The 24,854-nt window shown below is 29.0% G+C and overlaps 1 protein-coding gene across 1 annotated transcript in view; it reads right to left on the reverse strand.

The window, feature by feature from the left end:
- LOC129971419 (WD repeat-containing protein 47-like) overlaps positions 1-24,708 on the reverse strand; it is a 58,751-nt gene extending 34,043 nt beyond the window's left edge. Inside the window, exon 1 of the mRNA XM_056085172.1 lies at positions 24,559-24,708. The gene's annotated coding sequence lies outside the window, so the exon portion shown is untranslated. The remainder of the gene's footprint in view (positions 1-24,558) is intronic.
- Positions 24,709-24,854: the final 146 nt, after the last annotated feature.

Below are 24,854 nucleotides of genomic sequence, written 5' to 3' on the forward strand. Positions count from 1 at the left end.
ATCAAAAGATTTCCCATCTGTACGTACATATTTTTACAAATATATAAACGCGATAACTCAAAAACGCTATGAGTTAAAAGTATGAAATTTGGCATGTCATTTTATGATTAGAATTGTAGTTGTGTGCCAAATTTTGATTTTAATTGATCGGAAAAATGACCGAAACACACATTCAGTTTTTTTGGTACATTCAGTTTTTATGCATTAACTGCATCTCAGCGAGTAATTGCCAAAAAATTACACTCTAGTATGCTGTCTCTTCAATTATATTTCGCCACTGAAGTATATTTAATAATACACAAGAACAATTATTAGACAGCATGCCAGAAAGTTTCGAGTACACCTCCTCACCCCCGGAGATAGATTAAACACTACGAGATATATTTTTATTTTAGTTCAAAGTATCCTATTTTATATAAAATCTTTGCAATTTTAGATTTTTTGAAGATGATTATATATTTTGGATCATATTATTGTCTCGGTCAGCCTCTCGATTCCAGAGGCGATAAGGAGGATAAAGACCTCATTTTAACTTCTTCTTGTGTCGAAGTTTTTAATGGAAGTTACAACACCGACAGAGTTGAACGCTGTTGCAAAGTACTTAGTTATAAATGGTTTCAACTATTTTACTTCAACAATGTTTTCTTTAAACCATTTGAAAAGTCAAATTTTATCACTGGTCATTACAAAGTTGTAAGAAAAGATTCCGAACCTCCTCCTTCATCCATTCATCTTTGCCACTTTGTTTATATATTTCGTCTAAAAAGCGCTTTACTTCAGTACACACAGATTCAATAGCTAATTTTTTAGCTTCAGGATCAATATTTTCACATTTCCACATCGCATGGCACGTGCTATGGTATTATAACCTGAAAAAGATCACGCAAAATAGTATCATATATCTCGAATCAGTTATCCATGATGGAGAATATGTTATGATTCATGATATTACAGATGACAGTTAGAATTATAAACTTGGTGATCTTTAGAAGTTAAGTTCGGTTAGAAATAATATGGTAGTTTACTTAAAAAATTATACTGCACAAACTGGAATATAATTGAAATCTTCAAATAATTTTCGAAGTTTGTAATATAGAATTTTTACACTGAAAACGGTAACAATAACTTCATAGCTGCATTTATACACAATATAAAAAACGATTTTCATCAAACAAAATACGATATTCAAGCTCCAAATATATAAATTCTGAATTTAAAAAAAAGTTATGAAAATATATTAATTATCACGAAAGAATGCAGAATTGAAAACATTCCTTAAGAATTGCACCTTTCAACTACGAACATATCAGTCGTATTTCCTATACAAAAACATCGAAGCAACCTTGGATGATAAGGCGCTAAAATGTGTGGGTTGATACAATTCTTTTTTTTCAACTATCGAAAAAACAAAAGTGACATTGAAATCGACGCAAATGCGTTCAAACCTAAGAAAATAGCCTTCCTTTAAAAACAAAATCATTTGGTATTTCCTAAAATAGCAGTAAAATTTTTTTACAGTTATTATCTGGGGGCACGGCAGTGCCCCCGCCAAGTCAAGAAAAACAAGCGGCACGCCGTAACATCCTTTTCTCGAAGCAGTTCAGGTCATTTTTGACCCCCTATAACTTCGTTGTGAATAAAACTAGAAGCCTGAATTTTCAAAATCCAAGCAGGCATTATATAAATACGGTATGTTTCAAATTTCATTACATTTGAACCAGTGGTTTAAGAATTATAACTAATCAAAGTTTGTGAATTTTGTCACTGACTGACTGACTGACCGATCATCAAAACTCTAAGGCACTTCAGACATAGAAGCTTCAAATTTAGAATACAATTAGTTTTTAGTGTATAAATCAACTAAAATATCCGTGTAATAATGGACGGATCGATAACTTTTTCGAAGTTTCGAGCATTATCCATTTTGTCGGCAAATTCGTCGCCAAGTCGCCAAATGGTCGCCAAGTTTGTCACCAAGCTTTGAGATCACTGACTCTGTATCCGACAGGATTCAATACAGATTAATATAAAACGGCCTTTCTTATGATGAAACTATTCTCGCTGGGAAGCAACATTACAGGCTTGTAACAATATCTAATTTGAAATGATTCAATTTGAAGCTGTGGAAGCTGCAAACGCAATGGGTGACTTTCAGAGAATCAATCTAATTCAATTTGAAGCTGTGGAAGCTGCAAACGCAATGGGTGACTTTCAGAGAATCAATCTGGTAGAAGAGCAAATTGATCTTCAAAGTATGATCGCAAAACTTAATGTCGATTAAAAAAGAGTCTTCGATATGATCACAAATAAAATGGACACAACTGATAATAACGCTGACATTTTACGCTGTTATGTGAGTGGAACTGGAAAAAGCTTTTTGATAAAAACTCTGAAAGTTTGGGTTAAGACGTATTTAAACAAAAAAGTGGCAGTTAGTGCTCCAACAGGAATAGCTACATTCAATGAGAATGGATTGACTATACATAGACTGTTGCAGCTGCCTGTAGAACACAAGCAAACACCGAAGTACAAGTCACTTTCTGATGAAATGCTCCAAGTTCTGAGATCAGATTTGAAAGAAGTAGTGTTGCTTATCATAGACGAAGTGTCGATGATATCCAATGATACTTTAACATATATTCATTTACGCTTATCTGAAATATTCGACACAAGCGACGATCAGAATGGGTGGTTTGGAAAAAAAACTTCTTGTAGTTTTCGGAGATCACTTACAGCTTCCGCCGGTAAGAGAAAAGTCACCTTTTGAAAAACTATCAAGTGCTGAAACTAACAAATTGTTAGGTTCCCTCAGTATACCGAATCTGTCGATTGAACTGTTCATATACGATGAACTTACAATTAACATGCGACAGCTCAATGATTCTAACTTTGTTGAAATGTTAAATAGAATAAGATTAGATATGACTACAGAAAAAGACCACGACTTACTCTCGACTAGATTAATAACTCTCATATCCAATTCCAATGAAAACAGATTAATATAAATAATTGAACACCTCTTGAAACTTCCTGATGATACTGTTTGCTTATTACCTACAAAAAACATGTGTCAACAATTAAATACTGCAATGCTTAAATCTCTTCCACATCCCGAAATAAAACTTACAGCTGTAGATAGCATAGATTGCCACAGATACCTAACAAAAAGAGCTCGTGAATGCATAAAAAAATATGAAGACGATGCTTCTATGACTGCAGGCCTCGAAGAGAACATAATTATAAAAATATGAGCAAAAGTCATGTTAAGGCGAAATATTGACGTGAGTCTTGGTTTAGTTAATGGTTCTATCGGTATAGTGCAAAGAATAAAGGTTGATCCGGAAAATACAAAAATAATTAAGAAAATATACATTATATTTAATAAAGAACATGTTTACGAGCTTAATCCGGTCAAAACTAAATTTGAAATTATTAATAGAGCTTATGTTCATCGCGAACAGTTTTCCATGTGTATAGCCTATGCTATAACCATACACAAAAGCCAAGGCCTAAGTCTAAATAATGCACTGATGGATATAGGTTCTGCAGTATTCACATCCGGTGAAGCTTACGTGGCACTTTCGAGAGTTACAAGTCTGGATGGCTTACATCTAATTAATGTCGACTTTGGAAGTATTAAAGCGCAGGAATCCTCAATTTGTGTATACAAGAGACTAAGAAGCATTTACCGTCCAGACTTGTCAAAAATTGTAACGTCAAAGCTTACGAGAAAAACCCATAGAGACAGGGAGTGGGCTTTAAGAAAAAAATGTAGCTGAAGCTCAAGAAGTAGTACCGGAAAAGAAAAAGAGGAAGACTACATTAAAAAAGAAATGAGATGCCATCAAAAACATAACTTGTAAAAAAAACCAAGTCTCGCAACTCAGTTCTTCTATCGTAAAAAGTTGTGAGATCATTTAATACCAAGTCGGTCAATTTATTCAGTCCCTACTTAAGGGTGCTTCTGTCTTAAGTTATTACGTAATTAGCTAACTTAACAACATCTTATAGTAATCATATCAATATTAAAAATCTTTTATGGTTAAAATAAATAGATTGACTTGGCAATCGCACTAAACAATCTAATTTAATATAATATGTTAATGTAATCTAATTTAATGTAAAGATACATTGTGATTTCATGCGATGGGGTTTCATCCCGAAGTTCACCGAGAAACCAAGTCAATCTATTTATTTTAACTATAAAAGATTTTTAATATTGATATGGTTACTATAAGATGTTGTTAAGTTAGCTAATTACGTAATAACTTAAGACAGAAGCACCCTTAAGTAGGGACTGAATAAATTGACCGACTTGGTATTAAATGATCTCACAACTTTTTACGATAGAAGAACTGAGTTGCGAGACTTGGTTTTTTTTTTTTTTAAGTTATGTTTTTGATGGCATTGATATTTAAAGAAAGCATATGTTCACTTCCTTTCTAAATTGACAATAGCTTCTTGGAATATCAGTATTTGAGAGCAAAAGTTCTCAGCCTACGGTACATGCACACAATACAATATTTCTGAAAACAATTTTATGCAAAAAATTTATACGAATGAAAAATGACACTCCTTTTAAAATTTAGTTCTAGTGATTATTATTCAGATGCATATACATTTTTCAGTTTTTGCAGTCCCCTTAAAACGACAGTTTTTCTTAGCACATTGGCCATATGCTACGAGAAACTGTTCTAAAAATTTTCCAGTTTAAGAATAAGACAGTGCGTATATTTATTCTTAGTTATTTGGTAAAAATGACTGAAAGCATCTGCTTTAGATTCTTTTGTATTTAGATGATAAGGATAAAACAAGTGCTCTTTAAGATTTACAAACTGCTTCATTTTTATTCATACATCAATTGAATATCCAACGTCGTTTGAAGTTAAAACTATATGTACAATAATTTTAACATAAAAACTATCCTTGAATAAAATATTACAATATTCAAAATATTTTTCATGTGTACTGAAAGTAAACAGGAAATTTAAAGAAGTAGCGGTAAGTAGTTCAAAGTCTTAACATTGGCCTACTAAGGAATACCTATAAAATTTCAAAATCATCCGAGTTATATTTCTTAAAGAATGAATAACAATTAAAGGGAAAAAGTGCAAAAAATGAAACTCGCATCGTTGAAAATGTAACATTTTAAATTTTAAGATGATCATTTTTTTTTTTTTTGTAATAAGTTTCTCCGAATTTTCGGGGGAGAAAAAAGTAAAATATTGGTTCATTTCTCATACACTGAAATTACTACTGTTGTTTCATTTGCTTGTTAAAATTTGGGCGGTTGACTTATGCCTGCTTTTAATCATTGCTAAATCACTAACGAATGAAAAAAACTTTTGTTAAAAACTTTTAAAAACTTAAACTGTTAAAAACTTTTGTATTAAATTATAACAAATTTTACAAAAAAGAGCTAGAGTAATTCAAAATTAATTTTAATGAGTTTATTGAAATGAGTTTAATGACAATTGAAAGAAATGTTGTAAGCAGCATGCTGTAAGAAAATAAAATTGATATCATTGAAATGGTAAAATTTTGAATTTTAAAATGCTGAAAAATATTTCTTTTAGAATAACTTTCCATGAAGTATCGGTGGAAAAAGATGCCAAATATTGGTTAATTCTTAAATGAATATTTAACAAATTGTGAACTTCTGAAAATTTGACAATACTTTTTCTCTTATCTTAAATAATATGTTCACAAAATTTGGTTAAATTTGACCCATTCGTTTAGAAGAAAATGTAAAACGTATTTTATATAATCATAATGATTTATTTGCATTAAGATACAATTCTGATAAAACTCAATAATAATTAATTATTTTTGAAATCTATAGGTTAGGAAATAAGGCTATCGATATAACATTTTTATAACATCTTTAAACTATCTGAAACGAAGAGAAAGTGAAAGTACAGTTGAAATGCTGATGTACAGTTTGCATTTTATGAAATGGTTCAAAATATATCAAAACACTCAGTTAAGATTAGTATCCAATTCCCTTCATTGGCACCTTTGAAATTTGAAATGAGTATAAAAGAGCAAACCAGCCTAGCTTAAAAATAAGATTACATCGAATAAGAATTGCTTTTTCGTTCTGTTCTTCATGATTTAGTTATTTAGATAACTCTGATATTTGTCGTTGAAAGTTGATAACAGATAAAACGAGAGGGAATAGTTTCCCCGAAACTTTCCAGTACACTCTATTGAAGGGGTTATTATTCTTCTCTCCCCCTCCACACAGCATAAAATTGTAAACCCGGCCGTGAACACCCTGAATGCTCACATTTCTATTTTTAAAGCCTTGCCTTTCAAAGGAGTTTCGTACTGAATATAGAAAACCGGTACTTATGTATGAAAAGTCTTAAAAATTGTTTTTCAATTTACTGAATCAATAGTTTACAACTGAAGCCCATTCAAAACGCGTAGCTAAAATAATCATTTTTGACTATCTATTCTTATATAGAAGTATTTAAGAAAATAGAATAATAATAGAATAAAATTATGCCAGAATTTAAACTTTCTAAAAAGAACTTAAAAGGAAACTCGCCATTTACCTTAGATGCAAAACGCACGGTAAAATTCACCGAGTACAGTCGCCGTAAGGTTCCATTGGCAAAAACCTGATAGCGCAACTAACTAGCCTAACTAAGCGTTTACGCTACGACGAAGACGCTACCTACAGCGCAAAGAAAATTTACTAATTATTCATTACTATAATAACCTAACATTGCTTTTTTTTAAAAATAATAAAACTGCATTTTCCGCTCCTCTGCAAGGCTAGTAGGCCACATTTTCAGGAATCGGGTTGAGGGGAAAAACGGAATTTCGGCAATTTCGCCGGTGTCAAAAAAAAAAAAAAAAAAAAGCCGGCAGCGACATGCAAGCAATTAAAGACCGATTTCCCGTACCGAAAATCGAAAACAGAGAAGACAAAACGCACCGTGCCAATCGGTTGAATGATTTCGAGAACTGGTTGTTAATGAATAGGAATTCACAGGATGGATTCACTAGACTGGAACCTCTCATTAGCCCAGCTTCCCAACGGAGGTGTGTTTGGGAACTGCGTGACTCTTTAATATTTCGATTATGCGAATCACAGAGGCGAAATCATTAACCTTTTACTTAGTAGGACAGCGTGTGGCGAAGCTCGCCAGGTGGCGCCAAACGCGTAAAGGGCTAATGAAACGACGTGGAAGATAAGGCTACTTACAGCTAGATATAAGTGTGCACTAAGGTGATTTCTATTCATGAAGTTGGATGAACTCGCATTTTGTTGAAAAAATGCATATTTACGAAGGGAAGGTAAAAGATCCTATACATTCCTTCAACAGCCCACGCATTCTCAAACTGAATGACGTACCATGATGATGGCTTCAGTTGCAATTTAGTTAGCAAGATGGACTATAAGAGATGAAATCTATCCTGTAACATAATCCAACCTTATCTCGTAGGATAATTAACCTTATCTCGCAGGATAATCTTAAACAGCACACAAATAGCTTGAACATTTTTTTAAAAATTAAAGTTAAAGAATTCAGGCACTATGGTTTCACCTTCACCTTGGTGAAGGTGAAACCATCATTCACCTTCACAGATTAAATCTTCACAAGTAAAAACTAATAAGTATTTGGAAATCACCATGATAAAAAAAAATGATGAAAGATCCCGACAAACCGTCTTCTCATTCTCTTCAGAGTTAAATTATATATTTCAAGATTACTACTTATACATATTTCACGGACAGCAAAGTTTTCTCAGGGTAATTATCAAGTCCTAATTTAAATTCATAACACAAATGTTTCCAGATTAATTCGATATAATTTGTAATTTATTAAGATACAAAATTATTCACTAAACAGTCATCAGATGCCAAATGGAAATGTCCAGACAACAAAAGACAAAAAAACCAGACTGTGCCAACTAATTAGGGACTCAGACGCACAATTATGAAAATTAAAAACATTTGAAGAGATTATACCTCTGAATAGTCATTATACATTACAAATGGCATATTCCGTGCAAAGTATATAAGGAAAAATAATTTCTTAAAATATAATTTTTTTAACTATTTGTTTTCAAAAATTGCAAAATATAATAAATAAATAAAATGGCAATATTAGAACATTCTTTCAAAATCTTAAAAAAAAAAAAAAAAAAAAAAAAAAATTACAGAATGGTATTATCTCGACTTGTGAGAAGATTTGATGATTTTATACACAATTCATCTGACACACCCACATCCTTTGTTTGTCTGCTTTGTTTCGAAGATTCATTGAATGTTCATCAAATATTACATTGAATACATTAAGATCAACTAGACTCGTAAATAGAACACCCAGAATATATGAAACAATGCTTTACAAATGCATCCTTGCAAAATCTATACGAATAATAACTCACCCTGCACTTCAAAGAACGTTTCAATTCTGCATCTAAGTATCATGAAAATACAATGAATGATATAATAATATTCTCTCAAACGAAGATTCCTTCCATGTGTGGTAATCCTGCTGCTACATCCACTTATCCTTTCCTTCAAACTAGACATAAGAACAGATAGGAAACTGACAATTCTTTCATATCAACATCTCTTATGAGAGGCACCATCCGAGTGCAAAAGGTTAAAACATTTCAGAAAAATTTCGAAATGTCTATTTATTTGTCAGATTGTAAATTTTCCCTTAAAAATAAACAAGTATACATTTAAACTAAGAACAATGTAAAGAGAAAGATAAATGAAACAAAAATATTTATACGAAAAAAAGCATCAGATGTCAAGAGAAATGATTTTAAGCCTAATGCAAACATTTAGATTTCGCAGAGGGAAAAAAAAAAAAAAAAAAAAAAAAGACTATCCCTTCAGAATATTAACATTTTCTTAACCGCTTTCGAGCGATTAAACTGAAGAACCGCGATTTCGTCTCTTCAAAGAAAAAAAACAATTTCCGGCACTTTGCTGCCATGACTTCACGTAATTAACGATTACCTTTTATGACTGTTCGCGAAAGAGCGGGCTGTATTTTGCCATCGAATAACGCAACGAGTATCAAAATTCAAGCCATTCTCGAAGCTAAAAAAAGATAAGAAGTGAGTTATAGCCTTTTAGATGCTCAGTGGCTCATTTAAAACGTGATGGACAAACTAAAAACGAAAAGTGGTTTTCTATTTTAGAATAAAATAGTTTTCCCAGTGTTTTTTCGATAAAACTGATTTTTTTTTCTATAATTCTTATATGCTATATGTCTTTTATATAAGATATTTGCATATTTTTCGTTTAGCATGGTTAATACAGTTTCGACATAGCATGGCACTGTGACAGAGACCGTCAATGCCTCAAATGATTAGATTGCATACATGAAATGTTTTGAATCTCGTAATATAATAAAAAAAAAAACATGTATTTCTTCTTTTGCTGCATAACATGGTGAGCAATAATTACGAAATATCGATCTAGTCTAGTGTTCCATTAAATCCAGTATTTTTAGTGAATTTAACATGCGAATTTAGCGATTCATCACTGCCATGCGTTTAAGACACAAGTCCCAGAAAATTAACTTTTTGACCAGGTTTGACTTTTTTTTCCTCCCACGGAATGAAAACCAGATTTTACATATAATTACAACTGAGTCACAATATCAAATTTCATTTAAGGCATTGCATTTTTGGGTGATCGCGTTTAAATGCACGTACAGATCTACAGATGGTTCATCTCTTGTCGGATTTAGTACCGAATTTGATACAGATATACATTTTAGATGCTAAGCCTGTGAAACAAATTTTATCCATCTAGCTCTTTTTCGTTTCGTAGTTATCGTGTTCATTTGGATAGACAGCATTCCTCTGAATGGATTTCATTCAAAATTTGACAGAAATCCAGAATATTGTTCACATATAAACAAAATGTCAAAAATATATTTTTCGGACACAGGAGATCTGAAACGTGGAGTTTCTTTAAAATCTCAAGTTTAAATTTTGTAACGATTTATAATGCTTTGTTTACACACTTTATATACGAAAAATAAAAAGCAAAGTCATCTCAGTCACGGTGGATTTTGTATTTACTTTTGTTTTATTGTGAAGAAAATCAAATATGAATTTTGGACATTTTACCGTCGATAAATGGGTTAAAAATCCGACAGCTTTACCTGCAGCTTTGACGTAAGGATTATATAGTAAAATTCATGCATGTAGCTTGGTGCATTTTTAAGTTACAGCATTCACAAGAATACACATATCGACAGATAATGCACTTTTTGATAAATTTTACAGAAAATTTCAATAAATTATGAAAAAAATAATTTGAAATTGTATATTTTATAAAAAAAATTAATGAAATGCTCAAACGATACCCTTGATTTATAATGACGAATTCTTAAGTTGGATATTAAAATAAAGAAATTTAAAGGAAATTATATCAAATATATAAGCATGAAATTTTGAACATTTTCTTTTAAAGTTGACTTCAAAAATACGGTAAGGATAAGAGTCTGCTTGTAAATTAATTTATTATCACATTGTTTAAATATTATAAAATTAGATCAATATAAAAGCATCAAGCAAAGCATAGGAAATGATGTTAATTTCTGATCAACAGGCCGGCAATGAAGTTCTCTCGCATAACTGCGCACTTAATGTAAATTACAGAGAAGATCCAAGCGTAGGTTATTTAATCATTATTAATGAATGGTTCAGACAACATGGAAGAAATTTTACAAACGTGGGACGATTTGCTTCTCTATTTTGTCATATTCAGTTTTATAGCACATTTTCAAGGTTGCAACAGTGTTTTCTTGCATTTTTTCTTCTTGAATAGAAGTGAATCGTCACTTTTCAAAACAAAAGATGAATTTTATGTCATTAAAATTTTCACCACCTTTAAATTGTAATTAGACAACAACAAAAAAAAAACCGGATTGTTTTTTCCTCGAATTTTATAATAGTACCTTTACAAAAATATTCAACTTACAGCTTATTGTAAATTTTAATTTGATTCTGGTTTATGTTTTCAATTTTTGAAATACACCTCACATTTGCTTTTAGTGAAAACGATTAGAGAATAGATCTTCGATAAAATATACGAATTAAAAATAATTTACAGATAAATGCGCCATTCCATCAAAATGAAGTTTGCCGTTATTAGAATTCTAATTTTCGATCACCCGGAAGGATATCAAAGCTGAACAAAAATCGAATAATATTTTGATAATGAGGTAAAAATTGTATTTTAAGAATTTTATTGTAATTAAAAATGTCTTGTCTGATTTTTATTAAAAAAAATTGTTATTGTTATTTAAAGTAGTATTCATACAGAATCGAACATCCATTGGTTTGAATTTGATACAATTCTACACCGACTCTATAAACGATTTTGGCGCAAACATTCCTTACCACTTAAAATGATTCCAACTCTATTAAAAAGTCGGTACGTCTCTTTAAAAAGGAGCGAAATGAGGGTAAAGCGCTTCAATGCTTTTCAGTCATAACTTCGAAACTTATCACTACACAGAAACAATTCATTTACTATTTTAAAATTAGCTTCTCAGCGACATTGAATTCATTACTGTTCAATTTTCCTTTGATTTTTAATCAATTTTTTTAATTGTTGATTTAAATACGATTTGTATAAATTCCTTTTCTTCAGATATTTCAATTTGTTTTTTTCTTTTATTATGTAGTATATATATCTTAACTCTTTGCATTCTCCTCTCAGGTACCATTCAAAACAGTACATTGTTTTGATGTTTTATTTATTTAAATTTAATTGTTAAAAATACCTACAGAATGGTACGAGGATGTAGATTAATTTTTCGGTGAAATTCAACTAAAATCAATAAAATGTATTTATTTTTCGGAGCCATAAACAAATCATAGTATTACATGAATAACTATGCAATTACTTTTTTAAGTCCAAAGGGTTAATATATGCGCACAGTAATTTAACTTTTAAACATGTTTCTTAAAAACTACTGCATTTTTTTTTTTTTTTTTTTTTTTAAAGTTTTGACCAAATTTTGTCTCATCTTTTAGTATTTTCAACCGTACATCCAGTCAGACTCGATATTTTGAAGAAATAACTGTTTTTACATTCTTGTTAGATAATGATTATAAAATCGTATAACAGTAAAATCTCTTACAATCTATAATAATCTTACGATCAATAATAATCTTTTACAATCAATAATTACAACAAATTCATAACTGTATTTTTAAATTTCTTAAGCACTAAAAGGAATTCTTACACTCACTCATACATAATTATGCATCGTATTACTTTTCAAAGTGCAAAAGATAAATTTTTAATATACTCAAGTTCATGTCTCCACCCACCCTCTCGACTTTTCAACTCGGGCTCATTGAACAAGTTTTTATTTCACTTGATAAGTTTGCCAGTTTTTATTACATTATTATATATTTTAACTTAAGGTCAACCCATGCCTCCAATGCCTATAATCCGAAAAATCCTCTTACCATTTTCTAATCGGTCTATACTTTTTTTCAATGTCTCAATGGACATTTCCTTTAAAATTTGCATTTTCTAATATCATATTTTTGAAATATCAAAACGAAATATAATTTTCTAATACCCCAACGACACATAAACAATCGTGTGTTTTTAGCATTAGTTAAGACTCAGTAGTAGGATTTTCACTTCCGTTTTTATTTCGTACTATATATACTTTTCACTTTGCAGAGTACTGATTGAATTCATGTTTTTCAGTCGTATCAAATAAAAAAATTAATCGTTTAGCAACCTAAATAGTCGATAAACTGGACGAACAAGCTGGTCGCCAAAGGCGGCCAGTGTTAATAAAATTCAAATAACCGCCGAAAATAGTGAATATTAGTAAGATTGATTCATTCATTTTAATCAATTTTAATAAATATATTTTATCTTATTTATATTACATTATTTCAATTATACTTGAGCAATAATGATAGAAAATTCTGAGTGATTAGTTATATTCAACGTGGCGATGATTCAATAGTTCGGAAACGTCATTCTGTAAACTAAGATGTACATATATGCCTTTATTTTATTCATTCATTCATTCTGACTGCATCTTATGAATGATTCTTCAACACTTTCATTTACCTTTAAAATTCGTCTTCGTTCATTGTTCTGATGATAATTCAGTGAAAATATTTGTTTAAATATTCATAGCAAACATTCGGAATGAGGATCGTGTTTGTTTACTTTTGAAAGAGTAATCACGTGATCACATCTGCGACATTGCCAAATCCTATAACTAAATAAAGTGTTTTTTGGATAAAGTGTTAAAATAAAAAAAGTGTTTTTATAGCAAATATTTATATAGATTTGAAATGTCTAATAGAAGTGGAAATGATAACATTGCATAAAATATTGCATAACTGATAGAATTCGTTTCTGTTTCTGGTGTAAAGACATAATCACTTAATCTATTTAGATCAGGATCGTGGTTAAATTAATACGTTGTATAATTATACAACAAAAATAGTAATAAAACACACTCTGCTAACTATTTACTACTTTAAAATTCCAACATAATGTTATACTAATTATAAATCATTTATATTTTTCTAGTTATATCATCATTAGTATCGGTTATAATCATTATTCCAATGACCTGAAATTTTTAAAAATATGACAACATGAAATCCTATGTATGAACAATGCATGCAAATTCTTACAAATCAATTCAAACATGGTTAAAATTTATGATGTTCAACAACTGCATCGTACCATAATATTCATATAAAAATATCAACATTACTTTACAAACAACAACAATAAATTAGAATATGAAAATAAAATTAATTAGAATAATCAGATACACGAGTATTATTCGCCTTTGATTTCACAACATCCTACAACCAAAGTTAAAGTACCATCTTTACTACGAATAATAACTACGAGTTTATTACGAGTTTCGTCAAATTTCGAAAATGAATCTGAATAATCATGTAGATAGTTACTTTTTACTACTTCAATTTAGAATTTGAATGAAAAGTGCATCAAGGCAAATTGTATAAATGAAGTTTATTAAGAGCTGCTCCCAATCTCCGTGCATTCTTCTGATTACAATGAAATTGTAGATTTGTGAGGGATTCTTTCATAATGACTTGCAACTTTTTTTTTTAATAATCAGAGACAAAGAAGCTTTGAAATTATTGAAAAAAAATAAGCGATGGTACATGATAGAGTAAATTCTGTACTAAAGTTTGCATGCGTTTTTTAAAGAAATATTAAAGAAACAGAAAAAGAATAATATGAATCCCATTTGAGTCGATGCATCTTTTAGATGAACCAGCTGAGCAGAAAGCGAAATAAGGGTTTGAAGATATCAAGATGTTATGTGCAGAATTCTAGGCCCGTGGAACACCAGGCGAGATTTTATACAAAAAGTTAAAAACTTCTATCAGTCATAACCTGCATGTACTTATATTTTATTAAACCCTTTCATAGCAAAAAAGAAACTCATTATTTCAATAAATTTAACGACGATGTTTCCTCTGGCGTATTTTGATCATTCTTCATCCCACAGACAGAAATTTTCAATTGCGTTAAGCAATTACGTTCTTTTTGAAAACGACATTAACAATATAGCATTACCAACTACTGAGCAACCAAAGTTATCTCAAATCGAAAAATTTTGAAAACTGAGCAATGTTTCTATTAATGCATTCAGATACGAAGGAGCTTCTCCCCCCCCCCCTCTCCTCTCCTCCCTTCAAAATACTAACAGCAAGGAAAGAGAAATCGGTTTTTAGTGTTTTCGGGTGGAGACAATCGTCATTATATTCTAATTAAAGTTATGAATCATTAGTAATCTGATATGATGTTGTACAAGAATAAGAAATGAATCAAGAATAGTGAATGAATGAAACAGTGAAATGGAGAACTGAGCGAACAGGAATTATAAAGAAGGACAAAGTGAATACCAAATCGATTGTCTGATGCATCAAGAAATATTTTTTTAAAAGAATAAAAGCCTACAACAAAGGAAGAAAAATGGTTTTTAAGCTTGAAAATGGCCGTCTTCAGTTACAAAGAATTAAACGTCATTTGAGACTGTTTGAAAGTAAACTTGATTGTATTTGAAAAAAATTTATATTTTTCAGAACTCATAATCAAACAGATTCCATCTAAATTAATTTAAATCATTACAGAATCCGATTACCTTATAATAAATTTTTCTGTATGTAGAGAAAAAAGAAGCGATTGAAGAATTTTTTAAAAAATTGATTTGATTAAAATTTTGAATTGGATATTTAATCTCATAAAACGAATGAAGTCAATAATTTTTATATCAGATAAGGAGAAAAATTTTCGAGTCGCCTTGAAAGTTGGATATACAAGAAACCTCTAAACAGAGATGTCATTTTTGATCCAAGATTATCTGACAATTATTTACCTGGAACTGCGCATATTAATTGGAATGTGAAATTCCATATCCTAAATACATTCCAGTAATAATCTATAACTCTCAAAATTATGATGCTCCAATATCGGAAAAAAAAAAAGTTTAAAAATTAAGTTATTTATCAGTCGAGCTTCAGAATTTAAAAATTGAATTGAAAATGCTTACTGCTTGATTTAGGAATAAGATACTGTATTTCTTAAATTGCAGGTAATTTAAGAAATATAAATTTGATAAACTTCTAAATGAAAAGATTTTACTTCATACCTCTTTTTAGAAATTATATTTCAAAATATATTCGACATTTTACTAATATACTATTGTTTCATAGACGTTTTTTCAATTTATTTTATTGCAAAAATTATTAATTATTAAAAAAATTATTTTTCAAATAAATCATTTCGAACGTAGTCGTATATATACTTTAAAGGAAATTTATTATTTACAGATATATATTTCCAGTTGAAATGTAAAATCCAATGAATATTAAAAAACGATTATTATTATTACTAACCATGGTTATCATTAACGATTGATTCGAAAACCCGGTTTAATAATCATTAATGAATGATCGAAATAAACATAATGATGTTTTGAACTGAAATACTGGCAATTTTAATATTAGGAAATAAACTATGAATAATTTAAAACTTTTTTTTTATTCTCGAATATAATCGAAGTTCACAAAATAAATCAGCGATACAAACATTTTGCATGGATGCATGAATATTTATGTTTAAGCACGTGCCTTAAATCTTTCCTTTTTCGTTGATTGTAAAATCAGAAGTTCGCTCTAGTGGAGATAATAAAGATATTACTTTCCCATAATTTTCTGAAGTAAAAAAAAACAAAAAAACACTGAGATTAATTAATAACCGATTTCGACTACAAAATGGAATTGATGCAGAAATCACTCCATTTTATTCAAAAACTAAAATAATTGGTAATAATCATAAAACTAATTTCTTAAAAACCAGTCGGAACGTCTCCCCAAAACTTCCTCGCATATTCTCTCATAAAGGTGTTATCCCAGAGAACGCCTCGCATGACACTGACGTACAATAGTTACGAAATATTAACTTTTGGCGTGAATCTAGCGTCCTTATTGGAACTATCGTGTAATCCTTGGCCAGTTATTGGTCGACTAATCCCTGGAATGCGCTTAATAGCATCCGAAAATCGAAATGGTGCTTTAAAAGCGCTTTTCTCAACCGATTGAAATAAAAATTTAACACAGAGCTATACTTGTAGTCATAAAATCCGATACCAAATTTGATATATTTAAGTCATTGCGTTATCAAGTGACATGTTTCTGAAAATACAGACCGGCAAAATGCCAATCCCTAGTTGGATTTAGCTCAAAATTCGGAAAGAGTCTATATTATAAACGTTCATTCTGTATCTCGAATCTTGTGGATCTCTCTTCCTTTTGTAGTTATCGTGTTAAATTATATTCAAACAGCTGGACAGACCGACTTCCACAAAGCAGATTTTGCTTAACATTTGATAGAAATCTACAAATTTGGTATAAAGACCATATACTAAATTTCATCCGTCTGGCTCAAGGCGTTTTTGAGTTATCTTTGTCACAAACAGACAGACGGATATTTTCCAAAATTGTGTTTTTCGAACTCTGAGAGATCTAAAGCATATAGATTCGTCAGAATCTCAAGTTCGAATTTTTTGATGATTGCAATACTTTCTCGTATATACGAATACGAGAAAGTAATAAAGTGGAAACATTTGAAATTGATAATTATTCAGAAAAACTCTCAATTTTTTTTAAATGATACGTATCAAATTAATATGTAACACACCTTTATAAGTTTAGATTTATGCAATTTTAAAATAACAGCAATGAATTTCTGGTAAAAAACACAACTCAGATAGAACATTCCAGATTAAAAAAAAAAAATCAATGCTTTTAAAGAATTTATTTCAGGAGGAAAATTTGGGAATTCAATACTCATAAATTCTAAATTATTATTTAAAATCAAAATGGCATTAAAGGATTTTAATATTCTTAGACTTGAAATAAAATAACATTTTGAAAAAAAAAAGTTTCATAAATGTTGAACGACATGCAGTCATTTCCTTTTCGCTGACTATACATTGAAGTTAATCCCTCAGAAGCGCATTAAACTTTCAGGTACTCAACTGCCATTACAAATGACGTGCTCACTCCAGACCACTTACTTGATTACTTTAGAAATGGCGACACTATATAACCTCTATGCTATATCGAACAGGAGAAAATTTTCTATGGAACCAGAAACATCAAAAGAACAAATGATAAAAGAAATTACACTCATTTTAAAACTTGATAGATAAATTTCACTAGGTAGGATTATTTCAACACGTGATTTTTTTTTTAGCGTTTTGTATTTTAAAAAAAGTACAATAATGTTTTGTAAACATATAAAGTAATAATTTTTTTTAATCATGCGATAAAGAGTTTCAAAAGAATTTGAAAAAAAAATGTTTTTAAAAGTTATTTTAACATTGAAGTGAACTTTCACGGTTAATTTTTGCCATATTACATATATCTTTGAATAAGATACGAAAAGTGTTTCATAAAAGAAAACATGGTTTTAAAATCTTCCCAAATTTTTTTATTTATTTATTTATGTGTAATGATTTTGCAGAATTATGATATTTTTTATTAACGTTAAATAAAAACTACTCGAAAAGAAGCAATATTAAATCTCACGATAAGTTCTTGGATGTACAACATATTAGGATTTCAATAATTTTCGAGTAGTAACCTTTAAAATTAAAGTGACTAGATCAACTAACTTCATAATTAGAACATTTTAATTAATAGATGGGGCGGGACAAAAAAAATGATTGCCATAGCTAATTCTATAGGCCTGGTTATTTTACTATTAATGCTAGTAATTATGAGGTTTATACATAAAGGACATAATCAGACTGAAAAAGGAAATTAGCAAGATAAACTGTCTTTATTTTGCAATAGAGAGCCAAATCTTTAATTATGAAAAAATAAGAAATATCATTTTAAGAAACTATTTTTTTTATTATTATCCAATACATAATTTCAACTGGCAACGACCCTTGTATTCAACTATCAAAACATAACAATGGCGAGAAATAGATGACTAGAAAAGACATTATATCGATTCCGACGATGCCATTCTCAGTTAACGTTAAATAAGCCTTTGCATTCTGTGCTTAAAATTTAAGTTAGAAGAAGAATTAAAACTATGATGATACTTTACTTATCAATCCAATAATATTATCCTATATACAGTACCTGTCGCCTCAAATAATCACTTCGGGTCTTAAGAATTTTGATAACATTAATCGAATTGGGAAAATCAGCTATTACTTGTTTATTCCAATTATTCCTTAAAGGTTCAACTCGCATTATCCTTTTAAAATTTGCTGAACTATGATGCCAGGTTTCAATATATCAAATACTTACTCTTTTCGGCATTCGTCAAAGGCTTTCTTTAACACATTCTTACTTTTGGAAGCATTCATGTTTATTACTTAGTCTTGCTCACAAAAAATGTCAGCGGGTTTTGAAATTTTAGTAAGAAAATTATGTAAATTTTTCAACTGCGTTGCATAGTTGCATTGACTAATTTTTGGTAAATTTTCATGCCTGTCAAGAATCTCAATTTTGTCTTTAACTCTCAAATCGGTTCATTTTGTACCCACTTTGCTTTAGTATTGGTAGGAAATAATAATTTATGGCTATGTCCAACAGATTTCAAACCAAATCTGGCAACGTAGCTATTTGTTTAAATCGATCGAGATCACTCCATTCCAGATAAAAGAATGTAAACACAATTCCATGGGGAAAATGACTTTAAGAGGTTTTCTTGGAAATGGTGTCCATCATTACTGCCGGTTGAAAATAAAAGACTAGTGAATTATCTACTTCAGAAGCAATAACATTAAACAATGGAGTAATCATATTAAATGAATACTTTTATGTATATCTGAATATGTCGATTCTCGATCAGAGTTTTTGAAAACATAAATCGAATGATAAAATTGGTCGCGATCACATTAAGTGACGCCTACTGTATTACTTCTGTAGCCAACATCTCTGTTTCTCAACCAGTACAAACAGCACCGAATCAAGTATCAAAAAATTTTAACTCACTTCTGACACAACATGTTTCACCGTGACTTCAGTCACTGGTAACTTTAATTTTTACTGGTAATTTTAAAATTTAAGTTAAACGTGAAGTCCAAACAAGTTTCCAGGGTTTTACTGGTTAAATTTAATGAGTCTTTTTAAAAATATTTTACGGCGAATTATTTACACTTACTCAAAAGACGGAATAATGCGAAACATTTTATTTAAAAGCTGAGGAAATTTAAATGATCTTTTTCAATCCGAAAAAATAAGTCAAAAATTAGAATACCTGGTCACTACAAATAATAAACTTCCAAAACAAACACAAATGAAGGTTGAGATGACTCATAAAGCTAGCACTTAAAAAACAACAACAGTCTACAAATACAAGCATGGTATACAGATAAAAAGTGAGAAAATAAAAGGGACTTTTATTAAAGAACAAAAAACAAAAAAGCTTTTGAGAAAAAAGAATGTTGCACATACTTTAGCAATGCCAGGAAAAGCACAAATCTTAAAATTAACCTGAAGAATGTTAAAGGGTGAAAAGGGATTGGAAATCGTAATTAGCGGAATGAAATCCTTTCATAAGAAGAGCTTAAAACACAAGAATCTTTTGAAATCGATCATTTTGTGTTAATTGAATATTTCCAGTTTTGCTCTCTTTTTATGCACATTCTTGTTTACTAAGCCGGAATGGGATGAACCCTATGTCGGCTTCATCAAACCTGGCAGAAACCATGTTTAAAAGCAGTTGAATATTTCCAAATTAGAGTAAAAGTGAAGAATGCTAATGATCATGCATTTCTTAAAAAAAATAACGTTTTCGGCACTGTTGCAATATAAAAATATATTTTAAAAATGCGTCAAAGAAACTGAAATTAAAATTTTTTTTAAATTATTGCCCTATTATTTTATTAACAGTTGCTACTTTTAAATGTGGAGGATAGCTTCTGTCTTTGTAATAAAGTAAAATTTTTACTCGTCAGCTCATATAATGTCACTTATAGAATACAACAAATTGCAGAAAAACAGGAATTTTATGCCGTAATTATTTCTTTGTAGGAATTAACTATTTAATTTTACAAATATTTTGACAGAGTATTTCTCTTAGTAATTTATGGATAACAAACTCCATATTTTCTAACAAGAAAAGGGCCATTTGTGTTTATTGAAATTTACTAATGTTTGTTTAAGAGCACAATTTTTCTTATACAAGTCTAAAATCCCATAAAATTAATTTGTTGTAATTATAAAGATTGTTAATTAAATTGTAATTATAATTATTAAACTATAATTAAATTATAATAAATTATAATTATAAAGAAATAATATTATAATTATAATTAAATAATAAAAAATATATTTAATTTTATATCTTTTATTCATACAACAAAATTTTCCATTTTGATGTTTCCAGCATAATGGGGAATCAAGATCAAATGCAATTTAAACAAAACTTTTAATGCTTTTAAATATTTCTTTCCAGAAAAGAATCGAGATTCTTTTAAAATTTTTGCTATAAATATTTTGTCACGAATGGAACAGAAAACGACGTTTCTGAGGAGTTTTACTAAAATATAGATGAACAAGCATTCATTTCAGGTAATTATTTTCATCCAATACTGCATTTTTATACTGGACAGTTTAAGTATCCAAAATTAGATACTAAGAAGCATGGGAAAGCCACATGTTAGGGAATTTCAAAAGTTAAAGATCTTTGTATAGTTTGGATTTAATATATAGAAAACAATTTTAAAATCAGACAAACTGGTTTTACTAAGCTGAATATAATATATATAAAATATATACATATATATTTATATATATAGTTATATAATAATTTTAATTTATTTGTATACTAAAAATAATTATTTTTTAATCACTCAAACCTCAGCCTTTAATTTCTAAGTTTCACAGGCTCACTTAAAATCTCATTACGACTCTAACATGCACCAAACTCAAAATGTCCCACCAGTAAATTCCCTTCTACTACTATACAAGTACAAAATAAATTCTCACCCTCGCTTTTTTCATGCTCTCTGCCTTTCTTTTCACACTGCATCTCTCATTAATTGCATCTTTACATTTATTAATATAGCAGTTTCTATTTAATCTACATTCCAAAGGTAATTTCCAAATAATTCAAACTCCAGCTTCAGTGTAACTTTGATTTCCAAGCTGTGCAGGCTATTATTTTTCTCATAAAATCAAAATGCTGTTTTTAATATATATAAAAAATATAATTTTGTAAAAGAAATTTTTATGATATCTCTCCCTCCTGCTTTCCACCTTTCTATAATACTCCAAACTTACCATGACTTAGATGAAGAATCTTGATAATATATGGAAATGTGACTATTTTCTTCAAATTACGAAAAATAAAAAGCACTAAAAAAAACATGATTGTTTCTTCAAATCTTGTTATATATATATAAGTAATGATATATCTTAATTTTAATAATAATTAATTTTCTGCTTCTTTATCTTAAATTAGTTCATGTTACTTTATTTTAAATGTTCTTTTATTTTCTGATCCAAATCCCACATTTTATTTAATCATTGTCAACACACATTTTAAAAATTGCTTTTTCTTTGCTTACCGCATCATGAGCGAAGAAATAAAAATCCATTGTGCCTATGCAATTGTTTCAAAGATACCCCAGATGCCCTTTCCTCAGTCAACATGTGTCAAAGAAATCCCTATTGTAATCTTGTAATAAAATCACTAAAAAGAAAAATTGCCACATTTATTCATCTTGTGGCACTAACAAACACATCCTGCTTTTGTCCCTATGTACAAATTCTGCCTGCCATGGTAAAATAAATTTTTCAACCATGAATCCTTCAACAACAAATATATATAAAAATTTCTAATTAATTTACTATCTAAAAATAAATTCCTAGTTTTCAAACCCAGCTTTATTGTAACTTCTAAGTTGTGTAAATTATAATTTTAATTGTTACCTTATTTTTGACATGCTTTGGATAAAAACATCTACACAAAAATAAAAATTATGATTATTCGCTTGAAAGTATGAAGAATAAAAATTATTACAGAATTCCTATGCTGCTTTTTCCAATCTTTTATATATACGGCCTGTATATGCAAAATTTTGTTGATTATATATATATATTATCAATATAATTTTCCAGATGCATGCAAAAAAGTAAATTTTGGAATAATTCAATTTATTTCACCATGGGAGGGAAAGATTGTATGTGTGAACGAATTTGGTCTGTGTTCCTTCACACCAGAAGACAAGAGCAAAGTGACAGAAATATCTCTTTTTAGTGATTTTATTAAGAGATTCTGATAGGAATTCTTGGACACATATTGATTTAGGAAAAAGAATATTGTAGACATTAGTACTTGTTACCCCTTCGCTTGAAGCCTGAGAATCAAAGAGTTAATTTTAGAATAAGGTAACTTGTGGTAACATGTAAGGTAAGGTAAGATTTTTTTATAAAAAAAGGAAATTCACTAAGATTTAAATTAAAAGATATCATTACTTATAAATATAAGCAATTACCTTCCAGCATTAAAGAATTTTTTTTGTATTAGTAAGAGAGCATTCAAAGATAGTTTTATACATGAATAAAATATATGACATAAGTGTATAATTGTTAAGAAGCAAAAAAACACACCTGTTTAAATTTAACTAAATGAAAAGAATTATATAAACAAATGGAGCAAAAAAAGATAATAAATTTTTAAAGAGATAGCTTAAATATATATATATATATATATATATATATATATATATATATATATATATATATATATATATATATAAAGCTAAGCATAATTATTTTTATAAATGAATCCACACAATCCAAGATAAATATGAAGGAAATTACTGAAATAGTAATACATACTAAATATTAAACTAACATTATCAATAGTCAGCACAATCACACTTTTAGTATTTAATATATTACAGATTATGTTATGAAAAATGTATAATCTGTAAAGATCCTTAATCAGCCAAATTAAATAGAAAATATCTTATCCACAGCCTTATAATCAATTTTGTAACCTTATTTTATATAATCTCCGTTAGAATGTAAAGCACATTTAGACAGAATTAAATATTTCTTTCACTATTACATCATTTTTCAATACTTCAGTAGACTTATTATTCTAACAATGTAAAGAAATAAAAATCATGCAGTTTTAATGTCTTGTAAATAATAAGCATTAATTATCAATTAGTAAAATGAAGCAGTTCATACACAATATAAATATTTAATGACTCTCTGGAAGTAGCATAAATTTTTTAAAGAAACTGTACTATACAAAATATTTTTAATTCAAACAAAAACAATCAAGTTTCATTTAAATAAAAAACTTAAATAAAACTTGGTATTATTTTAACTCTTCATTGATGTTTTCTTTTGGAAGGAGGTGGAGGGAAGAAATTTACTCGACATTTATAGTTAAAAAATAAAAGTGAATAGAAAAAATATCATTCAAGAGACCATACTTTGAAGACACTGATTTGATATTTTTGAAAGATACAGACAAATCATATCTTATTGTATTATTGTAATTCTATATGTAAACACAACAAATAACTTTTACAGTAACAAGAAGAATTTATACTTTATAATTAGTTGTTTGAGTCACATCTAATCACACTTTACACAGTATCTTAATTATTTAAAAGACAATAGCTCTTATTTCTTGTTATAACCTGATAATGGAAACTATAATGAGCTTAACACATTAATAAGCATGACTCATATTCGCTGGAAACTATAAAACAATTTGTCCAGTACGTAATTTTAATTCAAAGGATAGTAAGTTTACAGTACTGTATTAAATACAGATTAATATAAAAATACCAATGTCTTGTTTCAAAATATATTAAAGCAAATTTAAGTACTCCTTTACAAAGTTTTAAATCTTCATTAAAAAAAACTTGTATAAAATGTACGAATTGACTTAAGGAGAAATAATAAATATATTTCATTGACTCGTAAATCTTTTAAGAAAGAATACACTAATTACATGATTATATAAATAAAATTACTTACTTGTTTACAAAATCAAGAGCATTAAATAAAACATAAAAGTAAATGTTTTTTGAAAGTTTAGATTGGCTGAGTTTTCGGTATGCACATGATTTTAAATTCAATACTGTTAATTCAACTTTTGTCACATTTTATCAAACATGATTCTAAACACACAACTGCTGCTGACAGACTATTTAATTTTAAATTCTTTCACGGTTGTGAGTAAAATAAAAATTAAAACCCATATATAATATATATGATTCTTATGTCACATGTTTTTTTCTTTCCCTATATAATATATATAATAATAAAGTCTA

The sequence above is a fragment of the Argiope bruennichi genome, chromosome 6 (assembly GCF_947563725.1).
Source record: "Argiope bruennichi chromosome 6, qqArgBrue1.1, whole genome shotgun sequence".
Lineage (NCBI taxonomy): Eukaryota > Metazoa > Arthropoda > Arachnida > Araneae > Araneidae > Argiope > Argiope bruennichi.